Genomic DNA, 26,164 nt, shown 5'->3' on the forward strand with positions numbered 1-26,164 from the left:
ATGCAGTATAAATCTGCAAAAGAAATATGGGACAAGATTGTTCTGAGCTATGAAGGAGATGAACAGGTAAAACGAGCAAAACTTCAAACCCTCAGAATTCAGTATGAAAATCTCAGAATGCACAATGATGAAAGTGTGGCTAACTATTTCCTTCGTGTAGATGAGATTGTTAATTGTGTGAAAATTTTGGGTGAAGAAATAAAAGAGACTGTTGTGGTTGAAAAGGTTCTAAGATCCTTGTCCCTTATGTTTGAATCTAAAGTTTATGAAATAGAAGAAAAAGAGAATCTATGAAACCTTACCATGTCACAGCTGCACGGAATTATGACTACTTATGAAATGAGGAAAGGAGGACCATCAGACAGGAGGGAAGCTGCCTTCAAGGCTTCAGGCAAAGGAGACTACTATGAGTCAGGACACGTGTCAGAAGAAGAAGAAGAAGAATCAAATTTTTTCAAGAATCTTCAACGGGGTGCTGGAAGATTCTAAGGTAAGTTACCTTTCAAATGCTTTGCTTGTGGAAGATTCGGTCACTATGCTGCCAAATGTCCTCATAAGGATAAGATTGACAAGGGGAAGGAACCTGTTAGATAGAACAAGAAACAATATGTAAATAAGAAAATCTATTACACTCATGAAGACAGTGATGGACTCTCAAATAGTGATGAAGATGAACGAGGTAATAATTATAAACTTTTAATGGCTTTTGAAGATGATGATTACATGGATGCTATAGATGAAGAAGGTCTTTATGAAGAGATTTCTAAACTCAAAATTTGTTTAGAAGAGAAAAATTTGATTATTGATTCTCTGCATTGTCAACTAGCTGAAAGGGAAAAACATAAAGAAAAATTGGACTGTGAAATTGTTGGTCTTAGAAAAGAGATTGAGAAAACAAAAGCTCTTAATCTTAAATTTGTTAAAGGATCTGAAACTCTGGATAAGATTATCAATGTGCAACGTTCTCCACTAATCAAGACAGGTCTGGGATATAATGGAGAAGCATCTCAAGCATCCACCTCCAAAAGTTATCTTGATGCAGCAAGGAGGAGCGAGCAAAGGCCTAATCGAAATCATCAACAGTTTACCTCAAGAATGAACAAAGACTATCAGGAAAATCGGGGGCAATCTACTTTAAGGATAGACAGAAGCCACAACCAGCCATAGGTAAAATCTTCCCAATTTGCCTCAAGAATGGATGTCAGTAGAAACTACAATAGGTTGGTTGATAGATTTGATAATCGCAGGAGTTTCTTCAATGGCCAATGTTTCTCTTGCCATAACTTTGGCCACAAAGCATCTCAATGTGTTGCCTATAAGACAATCATGACTATAATCACGAAAAGGACCTATAACAACTTTTCCGCCCTTGAAAATGAAATTGAATGTTCTATTTGTAGTAACTTCGGTCAAGAAGATTCTGAATGCAGGAGCAGGTTTCCGAAGACAACTCAGAAGGAACAAACCTCAAGTGCCAGAACATGGAGAGTGAAGGAAGCGCAACCAGAAATATGTGGGATAGCTTTATATGCAGAAGGACAGGAAAATCAATGGTACATCGACAGTGGATGTTCGAAGCATATGATAGGTGATAAAGAAAAACTTCAATCATATAGTGCTTTAGAAAAAGGAAAGAAAGTTTCTTTTGGAAATGATACCCCTGCAGTCATAAAAGGAAAAGGCACTATTCAGTTGAAAGAAAAAGTCAAAGCTGGAAATGTTTTGTATGTTGATGGCTTGAAGCATAATCTACTAAGTGTCAATCAGATGTGTGATCAAGGAATTGAGGTAATATTTCAATCAAATGGATGTAGTGTTCACGATCTTGATACAGGAAAAACAGTGATCAAAGGCATAAGAACTCCAAATAATTTATACATATTTGAAGAAGGACAACAACAATGCTATTTGAGCAAAAATGATGAACACTGGTTATGGCACTGGAGGTTGGGGCATCTAAGCTTTTCACAGATAAGGAAAGCATGCAAGTACCATGCAGTTCGTGGTCTTCCAAACATTAGAATTCTAGACAATACAATATGCAAATCATGTCAGTTTGGTAAGAAAACCAAAACTAACTTCCCTGAGAAGGAAGGATCAGTTAGCAGGCATCTTGAACTAGTCCATACAGATGTATGTGGTCCAACTAGGAAAAGGTCACCTCGAGGATAAGAATACTTTATATTATTCGTTGATGACTTCTCCAGAATGGTTTTGATAGGACTTATGAAGCACAAAGACGAATCCTTCGAAAAATTCAAATCCTTCAAAGCCTTGGTTGAAAACGAATCAGATCACAAAATCAAGTGCCTCAGGTCTGATAGAGGTGGGGAGTTTACCTCAAATGAAATTTTTTATTTTTGTGAAGAACATGCAATAAGAAGGGAATTCTCGACAGCTAGGACTCCTCAACAAAATGGAGTAGTGGAAAGGATGAACAGAACGGTTCAACAAATGGCTCGTGCTATGCTTGATGAGTCTGGAACTCCCGCAACCTTCTGGGGTGAAGCGACATTTGTTGCGGTTTTTATTCTCAACAAAACAAATGTCCGGGTGAACAGCACTCAAACTCCTCATGAGCTCTGGTATGGTGAGACTCCTTCGGTAAAATGTTTCAAAATCTTTGGAAGCAAATGCTATATTAAGAATAATGATGAACATCTTGGCAAGTTTGAACCTAGAGCAGATGAAGGCATTCTCCTTAGTTATTCTCCCTATAGCAAAGCATATAAGTGTTACAATAAAAGACTTTGAAGAATTGTTCACAGCATTGATGTAGTGGTTGATGAAGAAGGAAACATTCCTAGGCAAGTAAATTATGAAATTATCGAAGAGGATGAAGACCATCCTTCAAATCAGACTGATGATGAAGAAGAACCTGAAGATGCACGAGAAGAAAAAATAAGGATAGAAGAGAAGACTCCATCCAGGTACGTTCAGAAGAATCATCTAGAATCTCAAATTTTGGGGCAGAAAGAGGCAGGTATACAAACAAGAAGAAAAATTGCAGAAGCCTCAAGCTATTTGGCATTGCTCTCCTCCACTAAACCAAAAAATGTAAAAGAGGCATGCAAAGATGAATGTTGGGTCAAGGCAATGGATGAAGAACTTGAGCATATAAAAAAGAACAACACTTGGGAGTTGGTTCCTAGACCAAAAGATAAGAATGTCATAGGGACAAAATGGATCTTCAAAAACAAGTTGAATGAAAATGGGGAAGTGATTAGAAACAAGGCCAGACTTGTCTGTAAAGGGTATGCTCAACAAGAAGGAATAGAATTTGAAGAAACTTTTGCTCTAGTTGCTAGACTTGAGGCCATCAGAATGTTCCTTGCTCTCTCTAGCTTTCAGAAGTTCAAAGTATTTCAAATGGACATGAAATCAACCTTTCTGAATGGAGACTTAGAAGAAGAAGTGTACATTGAGCAACCAGATGGTTTCATTCTTGGGAATGATCCAAATCTTGTATGCAGACTAAAAAAGGATCTCTATGGTCTTAAACAGGCTCCAAGGGCTTGGTACTACCGTTTGGACAAATATCTTCATCAACAAGGTTTTTCAAAAGGATCAACAGATAGCAATCTTTATATAAAAATTGAAAATGACAAATTGCTATTACTTGTTGTGTATGTAGATGATATTATTTTGGCAGTAATGAAGAAGCTATGAGTCAAAGCTTTGCCTTGGTGATGCAAAAAGAATTCGAAATGTCTTTGCTTGGAGAACTGACATATTTTCTCGGATTGCAAATCCAACAAAATGAAGGCGGTATCTTTTTGTCTCAAGCCAAGTACCTCAAGCATATTTTGAAGAAGTATGGCATGGAAGATTCAAAACCAGTATGTACCCCCATGGTTATAGGATGCAACCTCAGTGCAAATGATGAATCAGCCGCAGTGCATCAACCAAACTATAGATCTATGATTGGAAGTCTACTTTATTTGACAGGTACCCGACCAGACATCATGCATGCAGTGGGAATAGTTGGAAGATTTCAAGCCAATCCTAAGGAAACTAATGTTCAAGCAGTTAAGAGAATCTTCAAGTACCTTCAAGGAACTCAAAACTATGGCTTATGGTATCCTGGAGATACAGATCTCACACTTCATGCTTATATAGATGCAGATTGGGCCGGAAGCGTGGATGACAGGAAGAGCACAAGTGGTGGTGCATTCTTCATGGGTTCCAGAATAGTATCTTGGTTCAGCAAGAAACATAGTTCGATTGCTTTATCTACAGTTGAAGCGGAATATGTGGTTGTTGCATCTTGTTGCAGTCAACTCCTTTGGATGATGCAGACCTTATAGGATTTTCAAATCACTTGTACACCACCTATCTCCATCTTATGTGATAATACAAGCGCAATCAACATTTCAAAGAACCCAGTCATGGATTCAAAGACCAAGCACATATCGATCAAGTATGACTTTCTCCGGGAACAAGTGTTGGAACAAAAGGTCAAATTGGAGTATGTTCTTTCTAAGGAACAAGTTGCTGATATTCTCACTAAACCACTACCTAGGGAAACTTTTGAATACCTCAGACAGAAGCTAGGAGTAGTTGATGCATCATCTTGCTGTTAAATCTTGTCACTTCAGAGAAAAATGGGCGTACGCGAGTTGCCTGTGGAGGATCCACATACATACGCCAGTTTGTGCAGAGACAATCGCGTATATGGAGGTTTGATGGATATTAGTAGGGACAGACTCTGGTTGAAGATATTCTGATATGGGTCTGGCAGAGACCATCCGACACAGGTTCAGGGGGAGCAGATAATCTTCTAATAATGCATTGTTGGCATTTTCTTAGAAGCTTTTGGTTCTAGTTCACAACTGTTGTTGGTTTCAGGTGGAACAAAGGCAGAGGGAGACCAGAAGGAAATCTTGGTTGATGATCTGAATGATGATTGACAAATGCTGCTGATATCAGTTATTGGTGACTTTCATAAGTCTTGCTCTAGTTATTTCTTCTCTATGACATGTATCTATTTTAAGGTGTCAAGGTCATGTAACGGCCTATTTTGGTTTCCCCACTATGCCTGGGATGAAGATGTAATGTACTTGGATGTCATATGTAAATCTCTAATGTATCCCCACTTGGTTGGGTGGATGATCCCCACTTGGTTGGGTGATGGATGTATATATTGAGTCTTTTGGTGATAGGAAGGTATTTTATGATGTATAAGTCATGGTTCTTCTTGAAGAACATCTTTTTGCGGATCTTGCCTACAGTCAGGGGGAGCATGGTCAGCACAACAGGGCAGAAATTTCAACATGTACTCAAGGGGAGCACAACCCTTTTCCCTTGATGAAAAAGGGGGAGAATGACTTTTAGGATCTTGGGGTTGCCATCAAGTCCAAAGGGGGAGATTGTTGGCATTATGGCACATGATTGGAGCTATGGCACAGGTGTTGTCCTTGATCGCAACTCTCTTTGGTGACAGGATCTCAGTACAGGCTTTCAGAATGAAGAAAAAGACATATACGCAGGTTCACCTAGACGAAGTAACGTATACACGCGGGTTAGATGTTACAAAGGCACGTACGCGTATACACGCACTTTCACGTAAGGAAAAGCGCGCATATGTTGGAGAATTTACTTTTGGTTTGTGGTAGTTAGTCCTTGGTATTTGAACCTATGGTTTTGGACCATGGTATCTCGTCAGAAGTGTTGATCCCAAGTATTGGGTCCATGGTATTGTTTTATTATGGTTTTGGACCATGGTATTGTGAAAGGCCTAAGACTATAAAAGGGGAAGGAGATCTTTTGGCAAAGGATCATCTGAATTAATTGAATATCTAATAAGTGCTAGATCTGAAATATTGATTGGGGTTATGGTGCAGATCTGGATCTGAATGAAGGAGGAACCTTAGTGCAAAGAGAAGGATAAGTTATATTGATGGTTCATAATCTTAAGGCTTGAATGATAGTATCTTTGTTTGATTTTGATCTGTTATATGTGGCGCATGCTTGATCTATAAATCTAATACTCTGGGCTAATCAGTGTCTGAATTTTTGATAGAGTGAATTATCCTTTATAGATCTATACACAGGTTTAGTGAAGCGAAGGTGTGTACACACGTGGTTTTGGTAAGGGAAAGAAGCGTATACGCAGGTTGTATTTGACACAGAAGCGTATACACGCAGGTTTCTGAACAATGAAGTAGAGTACATCTCTTAATTTATGTTCTAGCTGATTTTGTTTATTGCTACAATGGTCTGGGTTCAAAATTGGTGTGTGGTTACAGTTACTGTTTTCTGGGTACAACTGTTAAATAAGTGTTTAGTTTGATTGGTGAAAAGGTGATTGGTTGGTGCAAAAATTCTTGATATTTGATTGATGTGGATCCAGTCTGAAAATTTATGAAACGTGGTCCCTGGAAGAAAGAGAAGTTTGTAGCCTTCTGTAGGCCAGTACCTACGTACTAGTATCTTGGCTAATGCAAGAGCTAAGGGGTTTGTAGATCCCTTCCAGGAGAAGCTGGAGAACGAGAGAGGTTTGTAGCTCTCTGCAGGTTGCAGCCTGCGTACTGGTAAAGGACTGCACTAGTACATTGTAGAAAGAAGTTTCTAATTAAAGGAAGATATAGATGAATTGCAGCACGTGGTTTTCACCCACATTGGGTTTCCACCTTATATCTTGTGTTCTTGTGTGTGTGATTGTCTTTAGATTTGTTTTACTGTTTATTTGATCCTAATACATAGACTAATGATCAACATCAGTAAGATAAACTAAATTACAAGTTTTCATTGCATACGTGGGTTTCCTTCTCTGTAGTTGCGTATATACGCAGTTTTATCTAACTGAAGTAGCGTATATGATCTGGGTTTGAAAAAGAAAATACTTGACTTGATAATACTGATTCACCCCCCCTCTCAGTATTATTTCCAACACCCAGGAGGGTGAATTACAAGATTTATTAAATAACCTGGACAAAATGCCTAATTTTGACATGTTTCGTCAAATCTTTAGTCCAAATTTTCAAGAAAATTTTGATATTCTCAACCCTCCTCATCACCGATCTTAGTAGCATCTTCCTACACTCTTGAGCCTGAGACTACTCTTGTTGAAATTAGTCCAGGAAAATCCTTACATATCAGTTCAGACCTGGACTCTTCTCAAGGAGAGAAGCTTGTTGATTTGTTGTCTAATCACCTTGATTCATTTTCATGGATTTACGAGGACATGAAAGACATACCTCCTAAAACCATTCCTCACCATATTTATATCCAAGAGGGAACCTGACTTGTTCATCAATCCCAAATGTGCATGAACCCTGCATTAAGAGATATTGTGAAAGAAGAATTACAAAAAATCTTGGACATTGATTTTATATATCTTGTATCTGATAGCTAGTGGGTCTCCCCATTGGTAATAGTCCCAAAAAAGGATGGGAGATGTCACATCTGCGTTGATTATTGAGAACTTAACAAAGCCACCCTCAAGGATTACTCTCCCCTTCCTTTTATCAATCAGGTGCTAGATACCCTTGCTAGTAAAAAGTACTTTTCATTTTTAGATGGCTTCAGTGGGGACAACCAAATTTAGATCGCATCTGCAAATCAAGACAAGGCCACATTTACATGTCCACGGGGTACATTTTCTTATTGAATGCTTCCCTTTGGACTATGTAATGCCCTAGCCACTTTTCAAAGGGTTGTATTAGCTATTTTTTCTGATCTTGAGTGTGTTGAGATCTATATGGATGATTTTTCAGTCTTTGGTAACTCATCCCAAGGGGCCCTCAAAAACATAGAAAAGGTTCTTTACATTGCCAAGAGTCTCAACTTGATTTGAGTGATAAAAAGTGTATATTAATGTGCAAAGAAGGAGTATTCCTTGGACATTTGGTTTCCGACAAAGGTATCCAGGTAGACCCAGCCAAAATAGAAGTTATCTTGTGTCTTCCTGCACCGAAAACAAAAAGGGAAGTAAGAGGATTCTTGGGACATGTGAGCTAATACAGGAGGTTCATTGAGAACTTTTCTAGGACAGCTACCCCCATTTTCTAATTGTTAGGTAAGGATAGTGAGTTTCTCTAGTCTACATCTTGCCAACAAGCCTATGCTATTTACTTCATCAGTAAAAATTTGTCACTCGTCGAATTGAACTAAATAGTGACCAAGAAAGATTTTTTAGCCATAATTTTTTCTATTAATAAATTTGGACACTACATCATAGGATTTGAAGTCTTTGTGCATACTGATCATTCTACGATAAAACATTTAATGAATAAACCATTGACTAGCAGTAGAGTGACTAGGTGGTTATTGTTGTTAGAGGAATTTAATGTTACTATTATTGATAGACCAGGGAAATCTAATGTTGTAACTGACTATCTTTCTAGATTGAATTATCCTGGTGAAGCAACTCTTGTTGATGATGATTTCCCTAACGAACATCTTTTTGTTGCGTCAAGAAAGTCTCCATGGTTTGCTAACATAGGCAACTATTTAGTCACCGGAAAAACACCACCTCACTTATCCTCTTGTGAAAAGTGGAATATCATATTTAAAAGTGTTGCATATTCTTGGATCTAAGGAGACATCTTTTACATTGGACTAGATCTTATTATTCGTAGATGTGTAAGAGAGGAACAAGTGTTTGATATAATGAAATCTACCCATGATGAACCTTGTGCTGGTCACTTCATTGATAAGAGAACTACATATAAAATCTTATGCGTTGGATACTTTTGGCCTTCTTTGTTTAAGGATGCCAAACAATATGTCAAGCGATGTGATAACTATTAATGAATGGGTCAACTTGTTCAAGCCAATGAAATGCCTTTATGTCCTTACATTATGAACGAGCCCTTTGAAAAATGGGTTATCGACTTCGTAGGACCCCTAAATCCAACATCTATGAATAAAAAGCATATATTGGTTTGCATTGGTTTTTCTACAAAATGGGTAGAGGCTAAAGTTGTTTATTTTGCTATAGATAAAGTTGTTGTTGAATTTTTGTTTAGTGAATTTTTTACTAGATTTGGCATTCCTAGAGAGATTGTTACTAACAATGGGTTGCAGTTTATTTCTAATTTGGTACAAGAATTCATGGATCAATACAAAATTATACATAGGAAGTCTACTCCATATCACCCACAAGAAAATGGGCAGGTGAAGTCTACCAACAAGGTGATCAAATCCATCCTCACCAAAACTGTAAATCTGCATATGAAGGATTGGGCCTGCCAGTTACCTAAAGCCTTATGGGATTATCGAACCACTTGGCTGAATGGCACAATACATACACCATATGAGTCACCATACGGGAAGAAAAATCTTTTCCTGAAAGAGTTCCAGATAAAAACTTTTTGAACAACAGTTCAGTTGGGATTAGATCTCTTAGAAGTATAACAACAATGTCTATTACAGCTAAATGAATTAGATGAATTTTGAAGAGGCGTTGTTCAACATAATATGTTAGTACAGCAGCAACGCAAAAAGTGGCATGACAAGTCTATTAGGAAGAATCAGTTCCAACCAACTGATTGGGTACTTCTTTATGACTCTAGATTTAAACATTTCAAAGGAAAATTCCATACATGCCGAATGGGACCTTATGAAGTAGTCAAAATTTTCAAGAATGGGGTTGTAGAGATCAAAACTATTGATGGGAAAAATTTAGTAATCCTTATGAATGGGCATAGACTCAGGGTATATTTTCAACCCCTCACAAAGGAAGACTTCATGCAGCAAGTGCAACAACAATCTAAGCTAGAGATGGTATGTGACTATGCCAACCTATTACAGATTTGATTCTTTCTTTCCAAAAATAAGGAAAATAAATAAGAAATAAAAAATAATGAAAAAATGAAAAAAAATAAAAATAAAACAAAAAAATATATGTTCCTCTGATTGTGAAAATCGGTTTGCTGACATGGTCAGAAAAGGATCAGCCAGAAAACTAGCATGCTAGAAGGAAGATTGAAATTCCAATAAGATGGGAATGTTGCTTGATCTTTATATGTGCTAACTATCACCAAGAAGAAGCAGGTTTTTAAGTGCAGGAACCAAGCCCTTATCCAAGTTTGGGACAGTTGACATGGAATTTTTTATGCAAGCAACACTCAATTCCTATTGCATTTACTTTTGGTTTAGCACTATTCAGGCATACTTTTGATGTGAAAATTTTCCCTTCTTCTATTTCCTTTTTCATAAATTCCCTTATATTTTCTCCTTCTTCATCCTATGGAAATGAACCTTCCCTTTATTCTAAAGAAATTTCCCCTATCCAATTTCGTTTTTCCCTCTTTTCCCCTAAAATTATTTTCCCTTTCCCTTTTTCCATACGCCCTCTTGGTGGTTTCACACTTGAATTCCCTGTTGAATTTCCTTCCCATTTTGAAATTTACTCCTTTCCCACTTCTTTTCTCCCTCATGGACTGTATTGCAGAATCTGATCAAAATTCATGGATTAGATCAGAAGGCATGTATCACTACCAAGAAACTGGTGAATAAAACATCCTTTGGAAATTTCGCAAATCTTTCAAGATTCAACCCGCAGATTGTATTTTTTTTAGAAACCTTTTTTAGATATTCCACAACATCAATTAGTGCAGGAACAATGATGTCCCTTGGTACAAGAATGTATGTTCCAGTGAAATAACATTAAATCTCAGGTGTAGTAACATGCACTATTGTGTTCCCCAAGCATAAGAACATGTGCCCAGTGCAGGAACAGTAGTAGTCTTCAGTACAGGAATGTATGTTGGATTGCAGGAATCAACAATTCTTTAGTGCAGGAATGTATGTTCAAGTGCAGGAACCAACAATTCCTTAAGTGCAAGAACGTATGCTATGGTATAGGAATATCTAGTGCAGGAGTGCATGCTTGAAGTCAAAGTTCAGTCCAAGGATAAAAAGGGGGTTTATTTTTTATGTTTGGTACAGGAATCAATTTCAAGCAAAACTGACCGCACTACTTTAAAATGATTTCATGCAATTATTTTCTTTCGTAGATGATTAGAATTTGTTCATCATTAATAATTAGGAATTTTTTTTTAAGTATATGGACATTTTATTATGAAAACCTATCTTTATGTTAGTTAACATATTTTCCTTCTATGGAATCATGAGTTGATTAAAGGGTGTGTGTGAAAATCTCCCAGAATCCAACATTCATTTTTTGAAAATCCCACTGATAATTAAATGATGATCCACTTATATATACACCTCACATTCTCTCACATAATTTCCTCCATTACCGCCTCCTACCACCAATCATTATTACTACATGCACAACTATATCAGGTGTTATCATATCCTTTCCCAAGAACTGAGATTTTCATGAGTGTGGTCATTAAAGAAAAAAATCAATATAGCAATGTCCAGTTCATTCGACAATTTCGAATTTCTGAGTCCTGAATCCCCCTGCTAGTTAACTCTCCCAAATTCTGAGTTACTCCTCTATCAGTGTTAGTTAAAAAAATGAAGAAGAGGAAGGCCTCTAAGACACCAAATGTCAGTGCAGAGAAGGGTTCAGCAGAGGGCATGAGTGCTTTACTCAATTAACCTTTGTCCTATCACGTGTGTTCATGACATATTAAAAAATACCCTTAATTTGACTACATATTGGAAAATACCCCTAAAAATCACATTATTTAACCCCCTACCAATACGAACCCAATACACCTTTCCAATTTTAAAAACCCCTACTTCCACTGGATATTGTAGGTATCCATTTTTTCATTAACATTTTTTATATCCCTTTATATTTTTTCATTAACTTTGAACTCCATTTTTTATACCTTCCAATATAAAAATCCTTTACCCTCTATATATCCCCCAATATATTATGCCATTTTTTCTTTAATATATATCCCCCAATACTAACCCATGTGGTATGGTATTGCTCCCCCAGTGGAGCCCCCGTGGAAAAGGGTCGGGATGACAAAGCGCAATGCAATGCTGAAAAATAGGGAGATGAAATACAATGTGATGAAAAGGTGAACGATTATGAAACACAATGTGATAAAGAAATGAAGGGTGATGAGACACTCTGGAGTCTGTGATGTCGAAATGCCAGATATTGATACAAAGAATGATATTGGTCTTGATAACACCAACACTTGCTTTGAGCCAACTGCTGAGAAGATTCCAATGTAGGAGGAATTCGTTAAGGAGGATTCCACTCTCATTTTGAATAGCTAGATCGAGGAGCTAAAGAAATGCATTTATAGACTCGAAATTTTAAATCAAGCCATGAAGGAACAAGGTGTAGTGCTAAAGAACAAGAATTTTGAATTGGTAGGAAAAGTGAAAGAATTAAAATCGCAAGAAAGAGTGTGGAAGTTCTGAGCTTCGAAATGCTATTGGTTGGCTCAAGAAATTGGTCAAACAGGTCAAGAAGGCTCGAACTAAGAAGCAAAAGATGATGAAGACAAGAATTAGCATACAGATACAGGACTAAAGGAAGGTCTCCATGTGTTTCTTTCAGAGGTAAGGGTAAGGTTGCGTGAGGACACACAACAACATAGGTATGGGAGGATGTTCATGGCTAAAATTGTCATACTTTTTGGTCTCTATCCTTTCCCAAACAGACCACCCTATCCCCTATTTTAACCCTAAAGGCCTATCTATTCTTGTAATTCTTCCCAATTCCATACATTCCTGTAGTCCTCTTATTTTTTTCATATTCAAAGGTTATATATGTACTTAATCATTAAATTTATAGGTTTTATATCTTAAAATGTGTTTGCAGCTAATATATTCCTTTCCTAAGTAATTCGATGGAACCAAAGTTTTAATCTATGTGAGAGATTGGGTTGGTGCAAGAATTGTGCTTTTCCAGGTCAGTGTTCCTACACTTTCAAGGAAACTTTCAATTCCTTGTTCAACTCACCGCTTATGGATGGGAAAGATCAATAGACCAGACACATTTTTGCTAAGAGATCAGTTTCCTTACTAGGATTGTTGACACATAATCATAGGGATTGGGTGAACAACTATAATTAGTGTAAATAAATAATAGAGAAGATGGAGAGTCATCGGGAGATGAACTGAACAGTCACTCCATCTTGTATACAATAATGAACAACCTAAATGAATAACATGATTTGATTTGAGGAGTTACCTCCTGGTCTGACATGGTATCAGAGCCAACCCCATTTTTAGCATTTTCTACCTAGTAACTCCTATCTACTTCCAGATTCCCTGCTCTATTCCTTTTCCAATGAATGCATCCTATCAATGGTCATGAAGCTGGAAGCATTAAAGTGCTATGTGTTGGAATGGTTTGTAAACCATCTCTTGAAATCTGTATGTTATTGAGCGAAATATGTGAATGTCACGCTGGAGGAAGATATGGCCATAGCCTCAATACTACATTTGATCGAATGTTGATTTGCATTAGAGTGGAATGGGACACTACTGCTAGAGCTAGTGTGTGAACTACATCAAAGACTAGTATACGTTGATTTGTGTGTTATATTTGTGCAAATTTCAGCTCTACATTGAAGCTTTTATGGAAAGCCATTTGAAGGGCATAAACATCATAAATCTGTATATATATATTTTATGAAATATGTTGAATGCCCTTAAAGGTCAAATGGTGCGGTGAGCATGGATTCATACGTTGTAATTCTATCCCCACACCACAATCACACATACCTTTGGTCACTATGGTCAGCCTCCTCCCACCGTGCATACCATTCTGTTGGCCTCCCATACATAGTCGGCCCACTGTCTTGGCCCTCCCTCCCTCCGTTTCCAAGTTGGCCCTCACTCTGCACACTGTCTTAGCGATCTTGGCTCTCTCCACTCCAGTAGGCTCCCATACATAGTCAAATTAAATCCTCTCATGACTTTTTAATAAATCCCTTCTCATTCCACCGTTTGGTCAATACGTTGAACCTCCTCCATGACCCTCCTCCATACATAGTCAATTGTCCATACCTCGGCCCTTGACATATGTGAATCTACTCCAGGTTATATACATTAATGTTGTCTGGTTATATTACGTTGAACATTGTCCTTCCTTCATTACCACAAGTTAAGGTTGTCCTAACATGGTATAACACCTTCCCCACATAATACCTCTGTCTTCATATATCAGAATCATATTTTTTTTTGCAGCAAAAGTATTTTTTTCCACAGTACATAGATTTTACAATGCATTCATTAATATCTATTGTGGGAGTTGTTCTCAATGGGAAGGAGAATTATCCTGGATGGTCTCGGAAAATCAAACACACTCTCATTTTTAATGACCTGTGAAAAGGAGTGTGTGTTGGATATGGAGACAAAGAGCCAGAACGACCTACCTCAGACAAGGAATTTGTCATTTAGGAAAATAAGAATAGCAAGGCTTATGCATTGATTGCAACATCAGTAAATGAAGAGGTGAGTCACCATATTTCGCAATTTTCAAATTCTTTTGAAGCCTTACAAAAGCTAAAGGAACTCTATGACTCACACTCTGCACTTGAAGTGGTTCAACTCATGATTAAACTCTTCACCGTTGAATTACAAAATAATGATCCTCTTGCTCTTGCATCAGAAGTAGAATCTATAATGCATGATATCAAAGTCACTAATGTTGAACTGGATATTCCTCTGATAGCTTTTCTCAAGGCACTTTATCCCACTTACTAAAATTATCTTGAGTCATTTCAAGCAAATGGAAACCTCAAAGATATTACCTTTGACTCCCTTGTGAAAAAATTTGTTGAAAGAGAGAAAGCTTTTGGAAAGAAGATAACTCCTGAGTCTTCTGAAGAGGATGTGTGCCTTGCTCATAGAGAAAATAATCTTTCTCAATATTCTTCCAGAGGAAGAGGTGGTCGAAGAGGAAGAGGAAGAAATTTCAGAGGCAAGGGGGCAGACACTCTCAAGGATAAAAGTTAGATTTACACTGCATACACTGCAAAAGAGATGGATCACATGATGCATCCACACGCAAGTTGCCCTGGGATATAACTAAGCAGGAAAGAAACCAATCCAAAGGCAAAACTGATGACAAAGATAAAGGTAAAGCACCTAAATCTGCTCACTATGTTGTGGCACACTGTAATATTGGAGTAAATAAAGGCTTATTTAATGCTTCATGGAAAAATGATTGGTTGCTTGATTCAGGAGAAACTTGCCACATGACTTTCAGAAGAGAAATTTTTGAAGAATTTATTGACAATGTTGATGGAGTAGTATACTTTGCACAAAAATCGAAACTCAAGCCATTAGGGTTTGGCACAAACAGGCTTAAATTGCCCGGTCTTCCAGACTTTCTTCTGCATCATGTTCTATATCTCCCACGGTTGAGGAGAAGCTTGCTATCCTTGGTCCACATCCACCAACAATGACACTCCATTCATATTTTTTATTGCAAGCTTGAGGTGAGAAAAGCATCATACCACTCACTTGTCATGACAGGGATAGAAAAAGAAAGACTTCTCAAGCTATAGGGTACCTCTCCTCGTGCACAAAACATCTCATACAATTCTCATTATGAAGAAGGTACATCTCCATCAATTTTATTATGGCGTGCTAGATTTGGACACTTGAACTATGACAACCTCCACTTGTTGAAGAAAAATGGTGTTACTGGCTTGCCTACAATTCCTAGGAAACTTAAGCAATGTGATGCTTGCATTCTAGGAAAGCATAGCAAACAGTCTTTTCATGATTCACATTTCAGAGCACATAGAAAACTTGAACTCATTCATTCAGATTTATGTGGTCCAATGCCTGTTCCTTCTGTAAATGGAAATAATTATATGATGACATTTATTGATGACTACACTAAAATGTGTTGGGTTTATTCATTGAAGAAAAAATCTGATGCTTTTCAAAAATTCAATAACTTTCATACATGGATTGGAAATGATGCACAATCTCATATTGGATCTATTCGCACTGATAATGGAAAATAATACAATTCAAATGAATTTGAAAACTATCTTCGCCAACATGGGATCAAACATCAAACAACTGTGCCTTATAATCCCCAACAGAACAGAGTAGATGAAAAAATGAATAGGACAATATTAAATATGGTGTGCTCCATGGTGTTTTTCAAAAATGTGAAATTGATGTTTTGGGTTGATGCAGTTTTATGTGCTATATATGAAAAGAATAGATGTCATCTAATGCTATTAGAAGCAAGACTCCTTATGAAATGTGGTATGGGAACATTCCTTCGGTAAAGCATCTCAAGGTCTTTGGTTCCACATGTTGTGCCTTGATACCAAAGGTACATAGAAACAAACTTGGTGCAAGAATTCACAAACTTGGTGCAAGAATTCGTAAGTGTATCTTCCTGGGGTATTCAAACACCTCCAAAGCATACCATCTCTATGATGAAGTCAATAAAAAGTTTGTTGTATCTCGACATGTAATCTTTCTTGAATCATCCAAAACTGACAATGTTGTTGAGTGGCAACTTGATCGCTGGGATAAACTTGCAAATCCAAAATCATTTCAAGAATTTGATAATTAGATTCCACATCTTGAAGGGGGGATTCCTATACTAGATTAACCTGTGGAATCTTCTTTTGAAGCACTCTCTCCCTCGCATGAAACTCCACCAACAGATGATACTTTGAGTGATATGATTGACTGAATTGGAGACTCAATATTGATTCAGTCCCAACTCAATCAAGGGAGCAACCTAGACCATCTGAGAAAGGTCCCCCAAAGTGGCCGACAAAGACACTTGAAAGTGTTCATCCTGATGAGGTTGGAAAAATAGGAACTAGAAATTCAAACCGACAAAATGGAGGTGATGTAGATGACTCTGATTCACCTGTTGATATGGATGTTTCTTATGATTGTGAATTGAATTTGTCTACAGATTTTGAACCAACTTCATTCAAAGAAGTTGTTCTCATGATGAATGGAAAGAAGCAATGCAAAAGAAGTATGATGCCTTAATAAAGAATGGCACTTGGAAGCTGGTTGATCCTCCATTGGGAACCAAACCAATTGGCTCCAAGTGGGTCTACAAGAACAATTATAAAGATGATGGCTAACTTGACAAGCACAAAGCTAGGCTTGTGGAAAAAGGTTTTGCACAGAAGGAAGGGGTTGATTATGAGGAGACTTTTTCCCCCACAGCAAAATGGGCTACCATCCGGACACTCTTTGCCCTAGCAACTCAGAACGGTTGGAAAGTCCATCAAATGGATGTAAAAATTGCTTTCTTGAATGGAGATCTAAAAGAGAATGTTTTTATGTCCCAGCGTGAATGATTTTCTGTGAAAGGACATGAACATAAAGTATGAAAACTTGTGAAATCCTTCTATGGCCTCAAACAAGCACTGCGAACTTGATATGAAAAACTAACTGAGCATCTTTTGAAACTCAATTTCAAACATTATGATCTTAATGATGAAACTTTGTTTGTTAAGGAGGTTGGAAAAACAATTGTATATCTTGTGGTATATGTAGATGATATTTTGATGACAGGGAACAATGAAAGATACATTGCGTCCATAAAGAAAGAATTGAGGAAAGATTTTGAAATTACTGATTTGGGCTATGTTCATTACTATCTTGGTATTGAAGTAACTCAACATCCGAAGTCCATATTCCTTTCTCAAAAGATGTACATTGGAGATCTGTTGAACGAGTTTGGCATGACTGAATGCAATCCTCTGACTACTCCAATGGAACTAAACTTAAAGCTCACATACATTGAAGGAAAGAAATTTGAGTATGCAACAAAGTATAGAAAGCTTGTAGGAAGTCTCAACTACCTAACTACTATGAGACTAGACATTTCGTTTATTGTTGCAATCCTCTCCAGGTTTATGCAAAAGCCTTGTAAGGGACATTGGTCTGCTACAAAAATAGTTCTAAAGTACTTGAATGGAACTCAAGACTTTGGAATCAAGTAGACACAGGTGGGTGACTTTAGCTTGATTGGATACTCTGATTCAGACTTCGATGGAGACAAAGAAATTGGGGTATCTACTTCAGGTTATGCTATGAGTCTTGGATCAGGAGCTGCCTCCTGGAGATCACGCAAACAATCAGTTCCAATAGATTCCACAACAGAGGCAGAATATGTGGTAGCAGCTGAGGCAACAAAATAAATTGTGAGGCTCAGGAAAATTATTGAAGATTGCAAGTAAAACAAGTACAATTGACTCCACTCATGATTGACCAAACCTCAACAATAAATTTGGCCAAGAACCCAAAGTTCCATGATCGAACGAAGCAAATCAATACTAAATATCATCTGATTTGACATCATGTTGAGGCCAAAACAATCCATGTCCACCATTGTTCCACTAATGAACAATTTGTGGACATATTCACCGAAGTGTTTGGAAGAGAAAATACTGAAAGATTCAAAACGATTCCTAGACTCAGCAACATCCCTTTAGATTAAGGTGGGGAATGTTAACAACTAATCTTAGGGATTGGGTGAACCACTATAATTAGTGTAAATAAATAATAGAGAAGATGTAGAGTCATCGGGAGATAAACTAAACAATCACTCCCTCTTGTATATAATAATGAACAACTTCAATGAATAACATGATTTGATTTGAGGAGTTACCTCCTGGGCTTAACGCTTAGAGAAGAAGGAGGGATATGAAGGTTGGACTTCAGCTGCAAAACCCCTGTTTAGAATTTTTGCAAACAACTGAAAGTCTTAATATATCATGTTTTTATATTTTTTTTGCAGCTAAGAGCCGAAGTATGTATTTAATAGGGTTTCCCTAGAGATGCTAGGGAGAAATTTTGCATTAAACTTTTGCTACCATTTGTAATTTTGGAGTATCGCCATTTCTAGGCTGGATCAAGGATCCATGATGTATATTTTCTCTTTTTAAATCATAATACAAAGGAACATGGCAGTTGTGAGGTTCTCTATCTCGATATCATTGTGATGCTCCATTTGAGTGCTTGAAGTTTCTATTCAGGTACAAGGAAATGAGCTAGTTGGCTAGGGCCCAGCCAACCCAGCTCATTCTCCCTTTGTTAAAGGTGTGTTAGATTTATTTTTATGCAAGGTTAGTGAAGCTAATCATGTTTAGATTCTTTTATAATTGATGAACTTTAACTTCTTGCAAGCTCTGTGATTTGGATCTAGGTGTGTGCGTGGTTAATTTGCATTTACTTTTATTTCCTTCCATAGTTTCCTACAAATGTGTGTTGCCTCTTTCTTTACAAATACAACACACATCTAGCTTCCTGCACTGGTGTGTTTTCGCTTCAGCAAGTTGAAAGTTTCCTTTATTCATTGCAACTAGTCATTCTTATTTTTGCAAGTTTATTATTCTTCTACAAATATTGTTTGGGCTTTCTTTAGTGAAGCATATTTCAATCAAGTTCAGTTTTATATTTGATTAATGTCAATAAGCTTTCACTGAAACATTATCACAATACTTGGATTTGTACCTGCACTTGTTGCTGGACTTCATACTGAATTTATCAAAAGGATTCCCTGAGTTAAAAGGATTATTTGTATAAGGGTGTAGATCTAATTTACTTAATGAACCATCATTTTAGGAAAGAACTTGCTCATGTTTGGGTCAAAATAGTTTCCAGGTAAAACCATTTATTATTTCAATAGAAATTTCCTTTGGCTGAGAAAGCACCTTTCATTTCTGAGCAAGTGATTAATTAATGATTCATTTGCCTTATGGAGGTTTACTTTACAACTATGTTTTAACCTTGCATTCATTTTCTTAGTTAACACACTTTTATTTCTTCCAAACGATTTGGAAACCAATTACAAGAACCTCTGTCCTAGTATAGGGATTGAGATTCTGAGTACATGAACAAAGTACTCTAGTAAAAACACTCAAAGCTCTTGTATGCAGGTCAAGATTTCCAATAAGGGCCCAATATATATAATTCAAGTATAGAAGTTTCTCTCTAGTATAAGAACAACGTTCCAGTACAGGAACCTTGTTGCGGTACAGGAATGACAACTTGGTAGAAGAACAAAAATATTAAGGAGGACAAACATCCTGATTAGTTGGATCATTATTCTGTCTTACAACCATAACTGAAGATAATCTCAAATAGTTATTTTATTGATTCATATTTTTCATGATGAATTAAGAATTTCCTTTATTTTAGTTTCTCCAAAGTACATTCTTTTCATGCAGCACCTGATATTTCTTGGTATTCATTGTCATGTGATCTTTCATTTCAATTTTGAAATTTGTAATTAAAATAAGTAGGAATACAGTTAAAGAAGGTTCATATAATTTCTTGGCATTTCTTGTGCTACGCCTCGAAGTGTACGAAACACCAAGTTGACAAATTAAGTGTTGAAAGGAGTCTACTTAACTACAATTCTTGCACCCAACAATTATCTCCTATGTTTCTCAGATGGGCCTCAATCAATATTTTCACTAGGCCATGATGGTATAGGGAACTATCTATAGATTTTATCTTCCTTTGAATATTACAGGCCATCTTTCTTAAGCTTCAAAGTAGGAAATATGGTAGGTTAATTTCATTCCTATCAAGAAAATTCATCGTTAAAGAAGGTTCATATAATTTCTTGGCATTTCCTGTGCTACGCCTTGAAGTGTACGAAACCCCAGGATGACAAATTAAGTGTTGAAAGGAGTCTACTTAACTACAATTCCTGCACCCAACAATTATCTCCTATGTTTCTCAGATGGGCCTCAATCAATATTTTCACTAGGCAATGATGGTATAGGGCATTATCTATATATTTTATCTTCCTTTGAATATTCCTATCAAGAAAATTCATCATTAAGCATGCATGATACAAGAAAATGTTACCGAATGTTCCTTCACAAGTTATAAACTTTTGAATGATCAATAGAAAATTCCTCTATTTATTCTTCAAAGTTGTGACTAGTATTCACTTTATAAACACAAAAGTATCCATACATGGATTCTTGAGGAAAATTTTCCATTCTTTCTCTTCAATTTTTCTATTCTTGAACCAGCTCTCTCTGATTCTTGGTAATCTAGTAGCTTATGCTACAAAATATTCTGTCAAAACCAACTTCATGTCCCAAATTTATGCTTCAATGTCATCATATGCCCTAGCGAAAGACTTTGTCAGCTCTTTCTTGTGCCCATCAAATTTCTCCACGAATTCTAGCCACCGTGTCTGCTGCAACAATTGGCTGAAAATCCTTCAAGAAATTTAACCCCATTAGGCTCTAAGAATCTTACAATAACCCCCATGTTATAGAAGCTTAGCCCATAATTAATCTTTCGACAAGGTTAAGGAATGGAAGGAATTCAAATATGAATTGAATTAGAGAAATAGTATTTAGGTGAGGGAAGTCTCGAGAATGAAACGAGTTTGAGCGACATGGTAAATGAAAGTATTGTGCATGAAGTGGAATGATGAATGGAGAGGAGAGGGTGAATTTTAAATTTTATCAAGGTTCATGACCAAATTGGTTGTCAATACATAGACATTTCCATTAAAACCGAAGTTGTGTGAGAGTAATAAGGGTAATCATTATTCAGTATTCTAGTAGAAATGATTACTCATCATTTATTTCATAACTCAAATGTTTTACGTTTATTATATAGCTTAATATTTGCATACCTTAGATCCTTTGTCTTACTGATTTTGATTTGTCTTTTGTAGGTTGTCAGGTTTCTCTAGTTGCAATCTTCATTGAATTTTATTTTTCCATGATCTTCCTTTTTCCTGGTCGCAATCTACTAAGCCAATTGCATAATTCTATACGAGCTGCAAATTGTTGATAATTTTGTAGTTGCATTATTTTTCGAAACATAAAAGAGGAATAAAATGAAAATGGGACTAGAATAGGGAAAATAAAATCTAAGCTGCCAAGAAATCTTGGTTTTCAACCTGAATTTTCTATATAAACATGCCAACAATGTTGGTTTTCATGTTTATACAATTATTATTATTATTATTATTGTAATTCATTTTTTTTTTTGAAAAATAAAGTAGAAGGCTAAGTTGGACAGGAAGAAGAATCTTCCTTGACCAACTTCAAATCAAGATTATCTTGCAAATTCCTTATGAACTCTTCCATTGTTAATGGTTTTATGATATATTTGTAATCTATGACCATTTACAAGGAAGGTTACCTTTTATTCATCAATGATTCTAATTCCGACTGCTCCATTATCAAAGATAGTTTCAATGTCATAAGGACCAAGCCAATGAGTTTGAAATTTACCTTAAAAATATTAAATTTTGAATAAAAAAGCAATGTCCAATCAACAAGCTGAAATTTCCTTTCTTTCATAAGCTTATCATGCCACCTGAATATTTGGTGTTGGAATATATTGGTTCTATGAATAGCATCTTGTCGTATCTCATCAAGTTCATTCAATTACTCCATTCTTTGTCTTTGGGCTTCTAATAAATCAAGAGCCAACTTGGCTACTGTTTTGAAAGTCTTTATCTAGAACTCAATAGGAAACATGACTTTTTTTCCATAAACAAGTTCATAAAGAGTGTGTCCTATTGTATTTCTCCATGTGGTACGCCCATAAACCTTCTAGAAGATTTTATTACCTATTCCTTCTATGTAAATGCACAATCCTTGTAAGAATTGCTTCAATTACTTTATTGGTATATTCAACTTGTCCATTGGCTTGTGGATTATATGGAATTGACTTCCTATGTTTTATTTTGTACTACATTAACTTTTGTACCAACTTGGATGTAAATTGAGTGCCTTGATCTATCACAATTTCCCTTGGGACACCAAAATGAGTGAATATATCCTAAAAAAGAAATGAAGCTACAACATTTTCATTAGCAAAAGAAAGTTATTTAGATTATACCCATTTTGTGACATAATTTGCGCAAGCAAGAATATACCATTTTTGTCTTGACGGTGGATTGATTGAACCAAAAAAATCCAAATACCATTTCTCAAAAGGTTCAATAAGTACTTGAGGTTTTAGAGGCATTTCTTCTGAAGGAAAAAGTTTCCCCATTCTTTGACAACTGTCACATCTCTTAACATATTCCTTGGCATCCTTAATAAGAGAAGGCCAATAATATCCTAAGAGAAGGACTTTATAAGCAGTTCTTTTATCAACAAAATGCCCTCCACATGGTTCATAATGAAAAACCTTTAATATCTCTGGTACTTCATCCTCTCTAACATATCTTTGAATGATTGTGTTAAGTCCTGTCTTGTACAATTCTTCATTTATCCATGAATAAGATGCATTAGTTGGAATAACCTTCCTTTTCTCTTGAGGAGACAAGTATGATGGTAACTTCTCTGTATCCAAATAATTAACAATATCTGTAGAACAATGATATTTAATAGATACTTCAAAAATATATTCATCGGAAAAATTATATTCTACAGAAACATCATTATTATCATTTTGGATTCTAGATAGAAAATCACCGACTATGTTTTATTTTCTAGGTCTATCCAAAATAGTAATATTGAATTCTTGTAATAACAATAACCATATTGTAATTTTTCTATTAGTAATTGATTTATTCATTACATATCTAATTGTAGAATGATCTATGTGAATGAAGGTTTCATAACTAATGATATAATGTCTGAATTTATTGACAGCATGCACAACAACTAAAAACTGATTTTATGTTACAGTGTAATTTGACTCTGTAAGAGTCAAATTTTTTCTTGTGTAGTAAATGTCATGAGTTAAATCTTTTTTTCCTAATACAGTTCCTAAAGTTGTATCTGAGGCATAAATCGAAATGTGAAAACGTAGTTTCCAATTTGGTCCTCTTCAAATGGGTGCTTCAGAAATATTTTCTTTCAAGGTTTCAAAAGTTTTTTGACAGTCAAAAGTCTAGATGAATTCACAATATTTTGTAAGCAATTTGAAAAGTGGAGAGGCTATCTTTGTAAAGTTTTCTATAAATATTCTATAATAACGAGTAAAACCAAGAAATCCCCTAGCATCTCTTTGATAAGTTGGAAATGATAATTTACAAATGACTTCTACATTAGATGTATCCACTTTAATTTCATTTCCTAAAATATGTTGTCCTAAACTAATTCCCTCGATGAACATCATAAATAAAATTTCATGGCTTAATGAGAGATTTAATTCTTTATATATAATGAAAACTTTTTCCAAATTTTTAAAATCTTCTTCAAAAGAGTTTCTATAGACAGTAAAAGAATCCATATAAACTTCTACACAATAATGAATTAGATTTGAAACATTTCCTAAAACTGCCTTTTGGAATGTTGCAGGTGCATTACATAACCCAAAAGGAATTACTCGGTAAGCAAAGGTTCCCCATGGACAGGTAAAAGTTGTTTTGTCTTGATCTTCTGGAGCTACTAGGATATAATTATATTTGCTAAAACCATCTAAGAATGAATTTTTTTTTCCTGCCAATGTATCCAAGACATGATCTATAAAAGGAAGTGGAAAATGATATTTTAAAGTAGCTTTATTCAATTTCCTATAATCAATGCATACTATCCATTTTCCATTCTTTTTCGGAACAATTACCAATGGTAAAACCCACTATATGTCTGATATTGGATAAATGAAATTCACATTTAACAATTTTTGTAATTCCTCTTTAATAATTTCCCTTAGATTTGGATTCATTCTCTTCTGGGGTTGTCAGATTGGTCTAGCATTTCCTTCAATATAGATATAATGCATATAAGTGTTAGGATCAATTCCTTTCATATCTGTGTATTCCCATGCATAAGCAGAGGAATATTCTCGCAACATCTTTACTAATTCTTTCTTTTGAGATTCTTCTAGATTATCATTAATATTTAAAGTTTTCCCTAGAAAAACTTCTATTAAAGAATTTCCAAATTTCTCCATAAAATCTAAATCCATTTGACGAGATGATAGATATTCAATATTACACTACTTTTGAAAACTTTGATTTTGTTCATAATATGAGGAAGAATCACTATTTTCCATTAAATTCAAAATTTTATCTTCTTCATCTCTTTGTGAAGTAGGAAAAATTGGTCATATATCAAAGTTTTGATTATCATCTTCTATCCATGGTTAACTTTCTACTTCTATCATTGTTTTTGTAGGAGGATATAATGTGACTTTTTTGTCTAACTTCAATTAGAGATAAAAATATCACCAAATCTACAACTTATAAAAGCATCAGTTGTAGCTAACCATGGTCTTCCTAGAATCAATGGGTGTCCTCCTAGATTATTCTTGGGTTTCAAGATCATAAATTCAACAAGATATTCCCAAGAATCTAAGGATACAAATATATCTTCTAACACACCATCAGGTTTGATAACAGAGCTATCTACTAATTGCAATAATGTAAATGTGTATTGAAGATTAGGAAATTTCAATTGATTCATAGTTTGTTTACTCATGATATTTATGGATGCTCTTAAATCAATCAATGCATTTTGAATCTCAACACCATTGATGTGTGCTTTCACAATGGGACTTCATGGATCAATATATTTTTGAATTGTTGTATTTCCCATCATGATATCTGCAATTTTCCCAACTAACTAAATTCTTTTAACTTCTTTTATTTTTATTCTTGGTCTTTTAATACTTAACTCCCTAGTTTTCCTTGCAAATATTGGTATTTCTTTTATAGTTTGTAACAAAGGAATTTTTATGTAAACATTCTTGAGTTCATCTATCATATCATAATCAGGAAACACAATATGTTTTTCATCCCCTTTATCAATTTTCAATCTTTCAAGGAAAGCTAGGTTTTGAATATAAATTGAAGGTTTTTCTATGATGGGAGTTGAGTTTATTGGAGTATCATTAGAAAGTATAGGGGTGGTTTTTTTTAGAATTTTCCTCTTGATAAAGAGATGTCTCTTTCTCAAACTCTTGGATAACAATAGATGGTGACCTATTTTGCAATACTCTACTAGATCTAAGTTGTACATTGTTTAGATCTACTGGAGTTATCATGTAAGTTTGGAAATTCTGTCCTTCCATGTTGTAAACAAGATGTGATTTTTTATTATTTGGATTTGGAAGTGGCTGAGCATGCAGTTTATTTAGCTTTTGTGGAAATGGTAGTGAAAGTTGTGGGTTTGGATTTTGAGGTTGAGAGGGTTGAAAAGGCTGAGGAAAATAATGTGGCGGGAAAACAGGGTAAGGTTGTTGAAATTAAGGATATTGAAGGTACTTTCCATAAGTATTTTTCCACCCTTGCACCCAAGGTTGAGGCCAAGGTGATCAAGACATGCGTGTAGTCGATTTACTTTGTGATGGTTATGCATATGTTTGAGTGTTGAAACCTTGGGTCATA

The sequence above is a fragment of the Pinus tabuliformis genome, chromosome 5_1, assembly GCF_031772625.1.
Source record: "Pinus tabuliformis cultivar Carrire ecotype Pingquan chromosome 5_1, CPIR1, whole genome shotgun sequence".
Taxonomy (NCBI): domain Eukaryota; kingdom Viridiplantae; phylum Streptophyta; class Pinopsida; order Pinales; family Pinaceae; genus Pinus; species Pinus tabuliformis.